The following is a 15,028-nucleotide window of genomic DNA, read 5'->3' as shown; positions in this document are numbered from 1 at the left end:
AACATAATAAACAACGTTTTAATCATATCGGGGGCATTTTGATTATCGGGGGGACGGTTATTAATTAACCCAAATGGTTAATTAATCCCGTAGTTTGTGCGGCGGGGAGGTTTTTAATAAATTTCAAACAAATTTATTAATCCTTTTTAAACAACGCTTTACTGTTTTACGGTTATAATTAACCAGGGCGGGGATGCGTATTATTTGGGAATCTTTAATATATTTATATATTACGGGAAGGGTTTAAAATTTTCGAGACTTATATAATAAATGTTAAAAATTAATATGAAATAAAATGAAAGCGCTAATTATAAAAACAATTAACTTTTGTAATTAAACTTAGGCTCAGGCTGAAAAAGGGTTTATATGAGAAACGTTTGCCATTTTTCTAAGTAAAATAGGAATTCACTTAGGCAAACTTTATGAAATGGACTGAATGATTGATGGGTGATATAAAGAACAGATCTTAATACTTTCGGGGGAATTAGTGAATGATTAGGGAAAAGTATGGAGGGGAGTTAGTTATGTAACCTTGCCTCACTTGAGTTGCATCAAGTATAATGTCTTCCTTGCACTTGTGATAGAGATAAAGATTAACACATTTAGAGACATAATCTATCACAAGTATCATTTTGCAACACCATCTACCTACCCTGCCTACTTTGGCCTAGCATTTTTTCTTCTTTATTTGGGTGCACTTAGACTGGCGAACCCTTATCAATCTTCTTTTCTTTGCCCGACAAGCCTACCTAAGTCTGCACTTATTACATCCAAGGGCTCAGATTAAACTGTTGAGCTCCTTTTTATTTACTCTACCTATCTACTTATCTGCCAAGATTAAACAGTTTGGTCAGATTTTATTCTCTATCTCTAAAACATGAAATTCAAATATGAATGAGCCAAGTTTAAGCTGTTTGACTCTTCATCAATTGTGGCATGAGTTAACGGGTAGCACACAATTGCTTATTGCAGAAAATGAAATAGTAATGGCATTTAGACTTGCACACTTTCTTGGTCTTTCTTTGTTTGGGATTCATTCCTTTCACTTTTTGACCATTTTATTCTTTTTACCCTTTGATTTTCTTTTAGGGCATACCCTCTTTACATTTTTTACATTTTTTTATTTTTTGATAATATGGAAAACCTTTGCAACAAGGAAAGGAATGAACATATTACAGAGCTCATCAAGTCAATCATGAAATATGACACCTATTGGTATAGGAGCATAACAGTGGCTCCACTTGGGGATGGCTTTCCTTGGTGGAAAATCAAGAACAGTAGGTCAGATGGTCTTCTGAATAACTTTTACTGTGCTCTGAAATCTCCTTCGGCTGGTTGCTTTATTGTATGTATGACAACACACTTGTGAAGCTAAGGGCATTCTCTTCGGGCTTCAACTCCAACAAGTTACTATCCAATCCAAACTTTGACATTATCAAGGATATAGTATGTACATGTTAGAGTCAGAATACATTAAAAACTGGATCAAAGTAATGTTTTAGCATCCGACCATTCACTGGTCCTTCCTCTGTTTCTGTGCCATCCAGGATTTTCAGAAAGTAAGTATTGTTCCCTTACAATGCCTGGATGATAAATGGCCCTTTCCACAGGAAGTCAAACTTCCCATGTTTTCCTTTGTCTTCTCTCCTGGAATCCCACCTTAGAACTTTGTAACTTGGGTAGGAATCTTCAGTCTTGGCCTTTTTATCAAAAATATTTTTAACCTTTTCCAGCACAACTTGAGATCTAACCTGAAACTAAAAGGTGCTACAACCTTCAAACCAAATTAGTAAATCATCAAGATCTTAGGGCCTTTTGATTGGATTCAAATATTTAAGGATTTATTTCGTAATCTACTAAAAACTGAATTAAATCAAACTGAAATCCTACCTACTTACTCTAATAAGCTTTCTGACTGCTGGTTAGGTAAAATGAAACAACCAATGCAACCACTCAAACATTATATACATTAGTAACCTTTGTTGCTTGTGCTTGTTGGTGTTTAAAATTAAGATCTTGCAATCAAATATAGCTTTGTTAACCTTTGAGAAGATAAGGAAATTCCTGATCTCCTTTGTCGAATCTAGAAACTGTACAAAAGGATCTTGTAAAATATATACACTTTTCTTGAACTGATTCAAACAATTATACATCTGTTGTGTATGGCTTACATGCCATGAAATTGAAATATCACTTTTATCTTTATCACCCTGTAGACTTTCAGATGAGCATTGTGATGATACTCCTATTGATTGAAATGTTTGGATGGTGAAACCATTATTATCTTGATTTTGACTCTCATATTCTATTAATGGAGAAAAATTATGATTGCTTTCATCATCCAACCTATTAGCTATTGGATCATAAAGAACTTGGAAGGATTGCTGCAACTTATTACATGTAGGTCCAAATGGAACTTCATAGATTTCTACAAGCTGCTCCTCCTTTTCTTTAAAAATTTTACACCACATTTCCTTTAAAAATTGAAATGATTCAAAACAAAGAGGTAAAGAAGTTTCACTTATTTCCAAATTTTCTGCAATTTCTTCCTCATTTTTATAGCTGAAATGAACAAGTTGATCATTATTTTCAAGCTGGTGAAACGGGGTGTCCTTATTCCGCAAACTAGCCTCTGATTGCTCTGTAAAGTTAGTTTGGATTTGAAGAACATAATTATCATCATACTGATCATATTTGGGCAAATCATCAAAATAAGTAATGTCATCAAACACACATTAGATCAGTAGCTTTCTCCTCCACATATTGCTTTATAAATCTATCTTCTGATCTATGGTAGTTGGAATTAGCAGACATTTGTTCATGATTCTTAATCTCTTCTTGCACTGATGGCTGCAATATACTGACCAAAGGATAATGGTAATCCTGCCATATAAGATCTTTTGGATGATTAGTATCAGGAAAACAAACCTCATTCCAAACTGTTGCTTGATTTAAGTGATTGGTCAATCGTTTCTCCTCTTTATTCTCCACTGTATCCAAGTGCTTTGAATACTCTTGATCTTCATCAAATATAACAACCTTATCACATACAACAAGAAAATCCTCATCATTGTCTTTGTCATATAGAAGCTTGCAAGGGAGTTGCAAACTCTCATTAATTTTAGATGAAAGATCATGATCTATCAAAGTATTTTGTCTGATTTCATTTGCATCAAGGAAAGAAAATTTGTGACATGGTTTTCCTCAAATAATTTTGACTGGTATTTAATCTCTGAAGAAACCACTACTTGTTGAATATGGTCTTGTGGTTCAATATTTTTAAGCTATATTGCCTCTACCTCCAAATCCCTGGACTGTTGTTGGTTTTTATTGCTATTTTATATTTGAGCAATTTCAGGGAACTACATTTCTTCTTTATTCTGATCAGTTTGTAGTGCTACAAGAATTTTTTCCTGTGGGGAAACTTCATGGGTTTTTGAACAACATACATCATCTTTTTCCTTCTGAGGGGAAGATAATTCAAGCAGGGCTTCCACTTTTTGAAAAGGATTTTCTTCTAAAACCTCTAATATTTCATGATCCATGAACTGATCATCATCATCATCATCATAGTACTTAATTTTCAAGATATTGAATAAAACTTTCAATATTGTCACAGCAGTCTTGAATTAGCAATAGAGATTAATACCTTAACTTGTATTTGTCATGAAATGTAGCATGAAACTGCTTTAAAGAACATATGCTAGAGGCTGGTAAATTTTCATACCAAGATCTAGTTTTTTCTTCTAAAGTTACCATAAATATTTTCATAAGACAATCTTCATGGAATTTGACTTTAAACTTTCGAATGTGCATATGAAATTTTAATAAACGTAAAGCAACATCATCTCCTATTTCATCTTTAAACAATGGAAGATTTTTTTACCAATCAAATTTGGGCAAAGGGTTTGGAAAACCTGGAATCTTTGACCTGTCCAAAGGAGCATACCTGCGTTGATTTGTTAAATTCATCTTGAAGACACTTAATGCTAAAATTGGGTCACCATAGGTTCTCAACAACTCTGGATTCTTTTAGTAGTGGAGTCTTGAGTATTTGAGGCTTCTTGATTGGAAAGTGATCATCATAAGATTCAAAAGGATGATATATATTTACAATTTTCAAAAGAAAATACTCGAAAATTAATCTAATTTTTTTTCTAAAATACAATATACATTGGAAAACTCTATCAAGCTAGAAAGAACATAAGGTCTTGGATAACAATCCAAGTTAAAAGCCTAATATTTTTGTATTGTTCTTTTAGGTTTGTCCCTCCAGTGGAGTCTTAGTTGTGAAATTCATGTGGAGTCGCCAGGTGGATGATTTTAACCTTTGTGTGTCTGATCCCTGTCCACCATCATATATCAGATCTAAACTTGTCAAAAAATTCTGAAGAAAAAGTTAGTTCTCCAGGAAACCAAATTTTGAGTATTTTATGATTATTTTTCTTTTTTATGAATTTTCAAAACAACTTCTATGATTTCTTTAAGAGGCTTTAGATATGAGGTTTAAACTTTCTTAAAGACTTTATTTGACAAGAGGAACTGATCAAGTATTTTAAACCAGATGTTTAATCCATAAACTAGACCGGAGATAGACTGAAGCAGCATTCATTTACTTCTGCAATTGCAAAGCAAAAGCATTTCAAAGGCTACCTGGCTAACTTGAGGCTTTGTCTATAGATTATACAGAAAACAGTAGTAACAAACAAATTATTCAGATTCCCCAGCAAAATCGCCATTGATGTTATCACTCAGGTTTTCCTAGAAGTTGTAAGAAGGGGAAAGGAGGCCGAGGTAATCACAAACCAATCTTTTAGATACAAAATCTAGCCAATCTGTTTCCAAAGAGGGCTCTCTCTTTATGATTTAGCTTTGTTTTTAAAGGTATTAGGCTAGTTATGAAGTTCAGGAATTTTGTTTGAGTTTGGGTGGTGAGATCCGATAGAGTAGAGAGGTAAGACTGAAATAATTCAGGCCATTGGGCTAATGGATTCAAGGAAGATGGCTTTCTAGATTTGGTTTCTTAACATAGGATGGCTTCACAAATCAAGGTAATCAAACAGGGAACAAATAAAGACTTGAAACAGATGGAATGGGCTCAAATGGGGTGAAGGGCAGTTAAGAATCCTTCAACCTATTTAAAGAGGGAAATTGGATGATTACTGATAAGGAGCAATTAAGTATTCTTTAGCAAATAATCAACATGAAAGAATTAGGAAATAGGAGCAATTAAGATTTCACTGCTTATCCTAATTCTGAAGAAAACACAGAGAACAATAATGACTGAAAACAGAGTGCAATCAAGCATATTCTGAAATTAAATCTTTTCTTTATCATTCAGATTGTGAAACACAGATGATATAATAAACAAGAAAACTTTAAGACACAAGATATAGAGGACTTATTGATCCGGTGGTTGATTCAAGAAGTCTGTGACAAATCCTCTGCTTCAATTCTTCATCCAGTAAGCAATGCAACAGTTGATTCCAACAACTCTTTATTCCAAAAAATCAATACTACAACAAAGTCTAGGAATCCACCCTCTAATAATCCAATTGAGGGGGTATTTATGTAAAAAATAGTACAACAAATATCTCATAACAGAGTGAGATAATATCTAGGATGACCAAGAATAGTTTTACAAGAAAATAGAAATAGCTAGTCTCGAAAATAGGAAAAAGATAAACTGATGTTGTGTTGGTCCTGTTTTTGTTGAATGTGCTGGAAGCAAGCCCTATGATTTGGTTGGCAGCTATCTTCTTCAGTCACTTGGTGTTGGCTGCCCTTATTTTTTTTTATACTCTTTAACCCTGATCTGATACACTTTGACCTGTTTACCTCTGTTCATCTCTCTTCATCTTACTATGGTAAAAAGTCCAAAATTTACCTTTTACTGAGGCTAAATTTACAAAATTTCTAACATGTCTTTCCACCATTTCTGCTCTGGAAATTTGTGCTTCTGTGGAAGAAATGGACTAAACAGCAGTTTTGGGGTCTTTTATGGTAATTACATACTGTCTTTAACTTGAATTCAGCCTTCTCTAGTAGAATTATCAGTGGAATACTGAAATTGCAGGTTTGCAGAGTAAATTGGGCAAATACTTGGATTAAGGAGGTAAACTGTGTAATTGCAAGTTGAACGACAAGCTGCAGAGCGCGATGCTGGAGTTTCTTGGCTGGGTGGTGGGCTGAATGCTCAAATAGTTGACTGGATGTTATTTTGCATGGGAGCTTGGATGCAGAAAACTACAGCGAAAAAGACATTTTATCTTTTTTTAATGAAATTCAGTTTGGCGGGTATTTTTTCATTTATTTGGCAGATGACGTCAGCGGGATGTGACGTTTTGTCGTTACACGGAGGGTGGTAAGCAGTTTGATTGCACCGCTTTTGGAGTCTAGTGGTTTTAGACAGAGGGCGAGCGAGCATATGGAATGGGTGATGCGTGGCATATGTACGGGCGGAAAACCGCCAGGTGATCGCGAGTTAAAACGCGGTGGTAAGGGGGGTTGCGATATCGTCGTCGACCGTCGGATGGAAAGGCAGAGATCGGATGATGGACGGGCGTTGGAGATGGCGGGGATTTAATGCAGCGGGCCCGACATAATAAACAACGTTTTAATCATATCGGGGGCATTTTGATTGGTTGGGGGGACAGTTATTAATTAACCCAAATGGTTAATTAATCCCGTAGTTTGTGCGGCGGGGAGGTTTTTAATAAATTTCAAACAAATTTATTAATCCTTTTTAAATAGCGCTTTACTGTTTTACGGTTATAATTAACTGGGGCGGGGATACGTATTATTTGGGGATTTTTAATATATTTATATATTACGGGAAGGGTTTAAAATTTTCGGGATTTATATAATAAATGTTAAAAATTAATATGAAATAAAACGAAAGCACTAAGTATAAAAACAATTGACTTTTGTAATTAAACTTAGGCTCAGGATGAAAAAGGGTTTATATGAGAAACATTTTCCATCTTTCTAAGTAAAATAGGAATTCACTTAGGAAAACTTTATGAAATGGACTGAATGATTGATGGGTGATATTAAGAACAGATCTTAATACTTTAGGGGGAATTAGGGAATGATTAGGGAAAAGTATGAAGGGGAGTTAGTTATGTAACCTTGCCTCGCTTGAGCTGCATCAAGTATAATGTTGCCTTGCACTTGTGATAGAGATAAAGATTAACACATTTAGAGACATAATCTATCACAAGTATCATTCTGCAACACCATCTACCTACCCTGCCTACTTTGGCCTAGCATTTTTTCTTCTTTATTTGGGTGCACTTAGACTGGCGAACCCTGATCAATCTTCTTTTCTTTGCCCAGCAAGCCTACCTAAGTCTGCACTTATTACATCCAAGGGCTCAGATTAAAATGTTGAGCTCCTTTTTATTTACTCTACCTATCTACTTATCTGCCAAGATTAAATAGTTTGGTCAGATTTTATTCTCTATATCTAAAACATGAAATTCAAATATGAATGAGCCAAGTTTAAGTTGTTTGACTCTTCATCAATTGTGGCATGAGTTAATGAGCAGCACACAATTGCTTATTGCAGAAAATGAAATATTAGTGGCATTTAGACTTGCACACTTTCCTGGTCTTTCTTTGTTTGGGGTTCATTTCTTTCACTTTTTTACCATTTTATTCTTTTTATTTTATTTTAGGGCATACCCTTTTTACATTTTTTACATTTTTTGATTTTTTGATAACGTGGAAAACCTTTGCAACAAGGAAAGGAATGAACATATTACAGAGCTCATCAAGTCAATCATGAAATATGACACCTATTGGTACAGGAGCATAACAGTCTCTACAATTCTTTTTAGCTGATTTTATTCGAATTATTCTTGGCCTTATGCCACTGCAATTTCTACAAGGGAAATAACATTTTCCATCCTCACTATAAGCCCTCGATGTCGATCCTTGCACGTATCCTTGGTCTCCTTGAGGAATGTTACGTGACATTTTTTGTCACCAAACATTCAGTGATGATTTTGTTCAAAAAGTAACCTCAAAATAAACCTACAACCTTTCAAAACAATCACAACTAATATATATAGCAACTCTGTCAAAGTTATATGATGTTAGGGCCTCTCTCTCTCTCTCTCTCTCTCTCTCTCTCTCTCTATATATATATATATATATATATAGAAATAATATATTTAATAAATTTACATATATAATCCTATAATATAATATTAATATTAATCTATTATAGTTGTTAATATTAATATATATTATATTTAATTTTAATATTAATGTTATATTTATTTTAATTAGTTAATGTAAAGAGACCCCATATTAGATGTTGTCAGCGAAAAAAGTCATTAATGGTGGAATTGAACGTTATGCAGCGATTATTTTCCATTTGTCGGAAATTGGACAACATATTTTCATATTGGATAGAGCATTAGGTATCTGACGCTAAAAGAACACATGTCGGATATTCGATGACAAGAGGGATTATAGGAAATTGTCAAATAATCAATGAGATAGGACAATATGTCAAATAGTTAACCATTAAACAACTCCTTTCGAATATTCAATGAGCGTCAGTATTTTAGAAAAAACAAAAAAAACAAAAAATACATTTAACTTCCAATAATTTTTCTGATTTTATCTGTTACATCGGATTTCGTCATTGGAATTTCCACCCAAATGTAGTAGTGTCATGGCCTTCACTAATACTTATGGTTTTTATTCCTGGTCTAATGCATGACAAATGAAGTAGATAACCATATGTGTCACTCCCTCTTAACCAGGGAGGATCTAATCATTCCTATCCAAGGAATATACTAAAGCTCCCTCTTAACCAAGGACTTGCCCAAGCTCCCTCTCAACTAGGGACTTGTTTCCAAAATCAACTATGTGCTCTTTAGTGGATATCATGGTACTATAAACTTCTTGTAGGTCTCCTCTTTCTGATGTCATGAACTTCAAATTCTTCATCATGGAGCCTTCATCTTCCATATCGTCTTTGTAGGGCATCGGCCATCTTCTTCATCACTTTCCTTCAACGAACCATAGTGTTGAGCCAATAGTTATGTAATCCTTATCTTCATCAAAAAGTGGTCTTATATTCCACATTTTGCTTTTCTTCATCAACTACCTCTTCCAAGTCATGTTTCTTTCAAGATATTCCATCCAATCACATGAGTACTAGTTGTAGGTGACATCTACAACTCTCTTTTGGTAGCCTTGTTTCAACCCAACTAGATGATTTCAAAAATAAAAAATGAACATCAAATCAAAATTACCTTTTTATGATGGCCTTTCATCATGACATCAACTTCATGCAACATCAACATCCTACAAATGAATGACTCCATCTCCAAGACATTCAATATCAAGGTTCTCCTCCTTTTCTAGACTTTATTAAGGTCTTTATACCTTCTCCATGGAAATGTCATAGCTAATTCTTCTAGTTATTGGATGTTGATTGCTTATCTTATATTTTGTGACTATAGTTGCATCTTTGATGGATTTTTCTTACTTTCTTCACATATTTATTTCCTTAGCATATTTACATGGTTCTTTTCAACATAGGAACCATGATTGTCAACCACTATATTCCATATGAGGTCATATTAGGTTGATTTCATCTTATCAATATATAAAAGAGTTCAAGACACATTGTCTACATCCCTTCGTGCATCATTCTCATGGAAGAGATCCTTCTTCTTCGATAATGCTCATGAGATAGAGAAATTCAACCAAGTTATCTGGAACTATATGATGACATGACTTTTACCTATTAAATATATACATACCTTTCTCCTCCTTTTTGTCATCTAGACTTCCTTCTAGAAACTTCCTTTCCTTGCTTGAAGATGAAATTACTTCAACTAATGCAACATGATGCACATCTTTGTCATCGCACCTTACCAGTGGATCCCACACAAGGTGGAATGTGAACTATCTGCGAGGCACTTGCTTCTTCTTACTAGAGGTGAACCTTCTAATGAATTTTATAATGTACGATCTTGATTATCTTCATCTTGCAAATGCTCCTTTCTAATGATGATGATGTATGATTATTTATTTATCTTCTATCATGCTAGATGACTTTCCTCTAACCATATATACTTCTACATAGGTTGTCCCTATATGCTTCTAATGGAGATGCCATGAGCTACTTTCTTTCTATCATGATGACTACTACAACCATGTAGACTTATATTCCAGTTATCCTTCCAAGATTTTATGACATGTCATCTCTATTTCAAATTTAATGCATCTTGATGCTTGTGATTCTTTCCATCATGATTGTTATCCTCTACAAAACTGAAAAGAACTCAAGTATATCTTAGTCATAGTAGAGGTCCTTCACCTCCTCCTTCTTTATCTTCTTCCTTTTAGGTTCTTCCACTTCTTGGATGACATGGGATTCATTTATTTCTTTTCTCTTCTTGTTGTCCTTATTAATTTGAGGAAAATTCTTTTTAAAGTGCCCATATTCATTGCACTCATAGCATTGTATCTTGGACATATCGATATTCTTCCTTTTCTAAGGATCAAACTTTACAAACTTTCCTTTTCTCCTAACCATGGAAGCATACGCTTGTACTTGTTCATTTGACCCAACATCTCTTTTCACCTTTAACCTAGTTTCTTCAATCTTACATAATGACCAAAGTTAATTGAATGGAGTGGCTTGCTTCTTTCCATAGATACTTGATACAAAGTTTCCCATTTCATCAGGTAGTGCATTGAGCACAATGGTGGTCATTTCTTTATCGAACATTATTTCTCCCAATTCTTGTAGTTGATTTCGTATTTGTGACATCCTCATAAGTTATGAGGTTATCCCTTCTTCCTTTGATACCTTCATTTTGTATAGCTTGGTTCTCAATGATATAACTTCTCCCGCAGTGCTTACAAAAAATAGTTTTACCATCTTATCATAGATTTATCTCAATTTCTCCAACTTTGCTACATAATGGATGAGGGAATCCTTAATTGATTCTATGAGGATTCTTTGAGACCTTATTTCCCCTTTCATATAATTTGATAGTGATTGAGCTTCCTCTTGTGATGGTTTAGAGATTGAACCCTTAACATGTCCAATAACTTCATTCTCTATGAGGATCAAATATATCCTCTTCTTCCATGCAAGGAAATTTAATGACCCAACCAATTTGTTGCCCTCCTTACAGAAAGAATTCATGTTGATAGTTGATTTAGAAATAAATATAAATATACTTACTTGTCAAGTGAAGATGCCCCTAGATGATGATATGATCTTCAACTTGATTCTTTCTTGATGATGATCTTCTTCAAGGATGTTTGAGATGTGATCTTTGCTTCAATGTGAGGGAGATCACCTTCATTTCTTTGATGATGATGGAAATACTTCTTTTGCTTCCTTAGATGATGATTTAAGAATGCTTCAAATATGTAGTCCTTATTTATTTGAGTGTAGGTAGGGTCCTTTAGGTCTTATTATTTTCATGATGATGTAATCCTTGAGATGAGTACTCCTCTTTTGTATTTCTTAGTCCTATTTAATAATTTCCTTATGCTCAGTCCTTATGTATCCTTTTTCAATGATGTGGTATTCAAGATTCCTCTTCTTCTTGTTGTAGTCACCTTAGCTATGATACCATGTTGAGAAATCTCTACGGTAGCTAGATTAAAATATCTCTCTTACTTTGATAACTACTTGTGATTCGTTTTTACTTAAATTGATTAGCTTCTTTTTTAACTTGATTATTATTGTGTTTCCTATCATCAAAAAACTACCAAAAAATGAAGATAAAAGAGGCAAGAGGACACAAAATGTAGGTTGCTAGCCAAGGCCAAAACCTCTCCTCTTTAAAGGAAAATCCACAAGAATTCTTCTCTTCTTATAGAATCTTCAAATGACGAATTCCAAGACCTAAGACCCTTGACAAAGACCCCTCCAAGACCAAGTAAACCTTTCTCCTCGATGATGTTTCTTTCCAACAATTTCAACAAATTCGACCCTAGGAGTTTCTTTTGCAACTTTGACTCGAGTAGTTTCTCCATAAACATTCTAGCAATTTCAACTTGCCCAACAACTTTCTAGTGACTTGACTTGCCAACAACTTTGACTTACACAACAACTTACTAGCACTTCGACTTGCCCAAAATGTTTCCAACAAATCAACTTTCTCAACAACTTTCCAACACTTTGACTTGCCCAGTAACTTTAGAAACCCTAACACAAGAGAGAGAGAGGTCCAAAAACTTCAATCTTGTTTTTCTTCTTCTTATCCTTGATTTTCGTCCTTTTCTAGATTCTTTCTTATGGAGATAGAACTTGCTTGTTGTGTATCCAAATGGGGTTGATTTCCTTCTTATATATAGGCTTTCTAGGGGTACGAATTGCTTCCATGAGGCCAACTTGAAATTTCATGTAGTCTGACTTGCTTGACAAGTTTTTGGAGGGTCTTTATGACATTTTTGACTCTACAAAAAATTTCTTTACAATATAAAAAATTGATTTGGACTTACGTGGGAATGCAAAAAAATGAAGATATACACATAAACGTAGAGATGCAACATAAATAAAATTTCATTTCATTACAATTAGATAACTGAAATATGCTTACATACATAAATGGAAATAAACTAGCTCGGACGATGGTAGTTTATCTCTGAGAAGAGATGTGGCGGATACATGCCTCTGAACTATGTTACAATGAGGATCAATGGCCTTTTTATTATTGAACAACAAGGTAAAACCTTAAACAACCAAAACCCTAACCCCAAGAGATGGCAAACTAAGAGTTTGTGGGCCCTGTTGGGGTTAGTTGGGCATCCAACTTCCCAGGGTCGTAACTTGGTCATATTATCTCCGTTTGGCATGTATGATGCCTCGTTGGAAATATCCCTTCGAGTGCTACAGGATTTTCCACAAGTGCAAGCTCGTGCCTACTGTGGACCTCAAAAAAATGTCGTTTGGGGGTCAAAATTGTTCTGAAAGTTCAGGACCCGAAAAATTAGTAAAAATAGTAAATGTTCCTATAAACAAGGAAACTTATGAAACCGACTAGATGTCTAGCTAGAATAGGCAGGTGGTCACCAATATCCATCTGGATCAAACATGCCCAAAGGGGTCTTACATGTATGAAAATGACTCTTTTGACTTGATAATTATATGACAAACCTAGAAGCACTCAATGGGTGCTTGGCCTACAAATAAATTTACCTTGAGCATGAAACCCATGCATAAAGGATGACAATAATAAATTTATTTTTCTCTTTTCATAAAATACATAAAGTCATGATTACAATAGACATTATGAAGACCAAACCAAGTTACACTTTTCAGCACTTATAAGACATCAAAGAATGGTTTTGCAAGGAACAAAAGTATAATTCTTAATGAAGTTAGTGCTAGAATATACAACTCATTTTCTCCCCTATTGGCTCATAATTAATGTTACAAGTGTAATAATTATGGGAACAAAGCATATTAATATACAAGCAAGCAAAAAAGTTTCCTATGCAAAATAAAGAAGATGATATTACTCGTCACAAGGAACAATTGATAACAAAGTGCCACAATAGAAGATATACCAAAATGATAGCACAGAGAAATCGAATCATAAAAATCCTCAAACCATATTTCATTAAAGGCCCAAAAACTTTCTTAGTTTCTGGCAAAGGATTACAATCTTATTTATACTTGAGAAGGAAATGTCTAGAGTTCTCAAGAGATAATTCCTCTTCTAGAATTTTGGAGGAAGTTAAGAAAAAAATCCTAATAACATTTTCCTAATTTTTTTTCTTTTCCTTTTTCTCCTTTTTTTTACATATTGTTTCTAGACTTTTACATAATCTAGTATTTTCTAAAAATATACAAAACATAGAATTCTCTAAAACTTCAGAGAATTAGAAAATCACATTTTGAAGATACCTATGAGATGCTCCTACATTAGAATCCTAGAGTACATAAATTTTGCGACTTCTTGGTCATGTATCTTTAATCTATTGAAGTCCACCTGGATCCCATATTTGATGTTGTTGTTGTCCACATGTTTTGCTAAATTGTTTCTTCGCAAGTGTCCTAAATATTCTAGGATCCCAAACTTGATTTGCTTGTTGTCCACTTAGCTTGATGCATTGTTGCATCACTTCTAGATTCCCCTTTTGTATGGTCATTTCCCTTGCTTCCTTCGTTATTATTTATTTTTGTAAAAAAGAATTCTATGATCATACATCAATGATTAATCATCTCATTCTTGTTATCATCCTCTACTGTCACACCATCTCTGATATGGTATTCAAGATTCACACTTGCATCTTGCATAGCCCATTTTAAGACTCCATGTGTGTTAATCAATACCATGGGGAATTCTTGGATTCCTTGTTCCTAAAATTACTCTATAGTCTTCTTCATTCTTGTTGTCATCTTCCAAAAATTCGTGAAGAGGATTTCCTCTTGCTTCCATCCTATTTTCTAGTTTCTTTGTTTTTGTAACTACTATATAGTCTTCTTGAAATTTAGGTTGTTCAAACCATTCCTCTAGGAACTTTAATTCTTCTTCAAAATCTATCATTGTTTATTTTGAATGTTGTCCTTTATTTCTATCATCATAAGAAAATCCTTCATATTCCTCCTCTATTATCACTACATGTAGTTGTTGTTTATGTGCATAACCTACAGCCACACACAGTTAATCAATTTTAAAATCAACAATCTATTTTCTCTCATGTGATGCTTCACTCATCACCTCCTCATCTTGACGTAAACTCTCATCCATATCATTAGCTTCTCCAAGAATTGGTCCTTGTTTTGGTTCACAAAAGTAAATTACCTCCTCTTTTTTAATGGTTCTTTTGAGCTTTCTCTATGTCTTGATAAATTTAGCATTCATTCTATGTATCAACTTCTTCATACAACTATATGATAAGCCACCCTACCTTCTTCCTTATTATAATTCCTCATCTCAAATCTTCTTCAATTTTCTTATGTAGTAGCTTCTCTATCATTCTAAGTCATTCCCTCAACTCAACAACATCCATGTTCACTTATTCATCAATA

This window comes from Pinus tabuliformis, chromosome 1_2, assembly GCF_031772625.1.
Source record: "Pinus tabuliformis cultivar Carrire ecotype Pingquan chromosome 1_2, CPIR1, whole genome shotgun sequence".
NCBI classification, from domain to species: Eukaryota; Viridiplantae; Streptophyta; class Pinopsida; order Pinales; family Pinaceae; genus Pinus; species Pinus tabuliformis.
Note: the sequence above shows the minus strand (reverse complement) of the source record.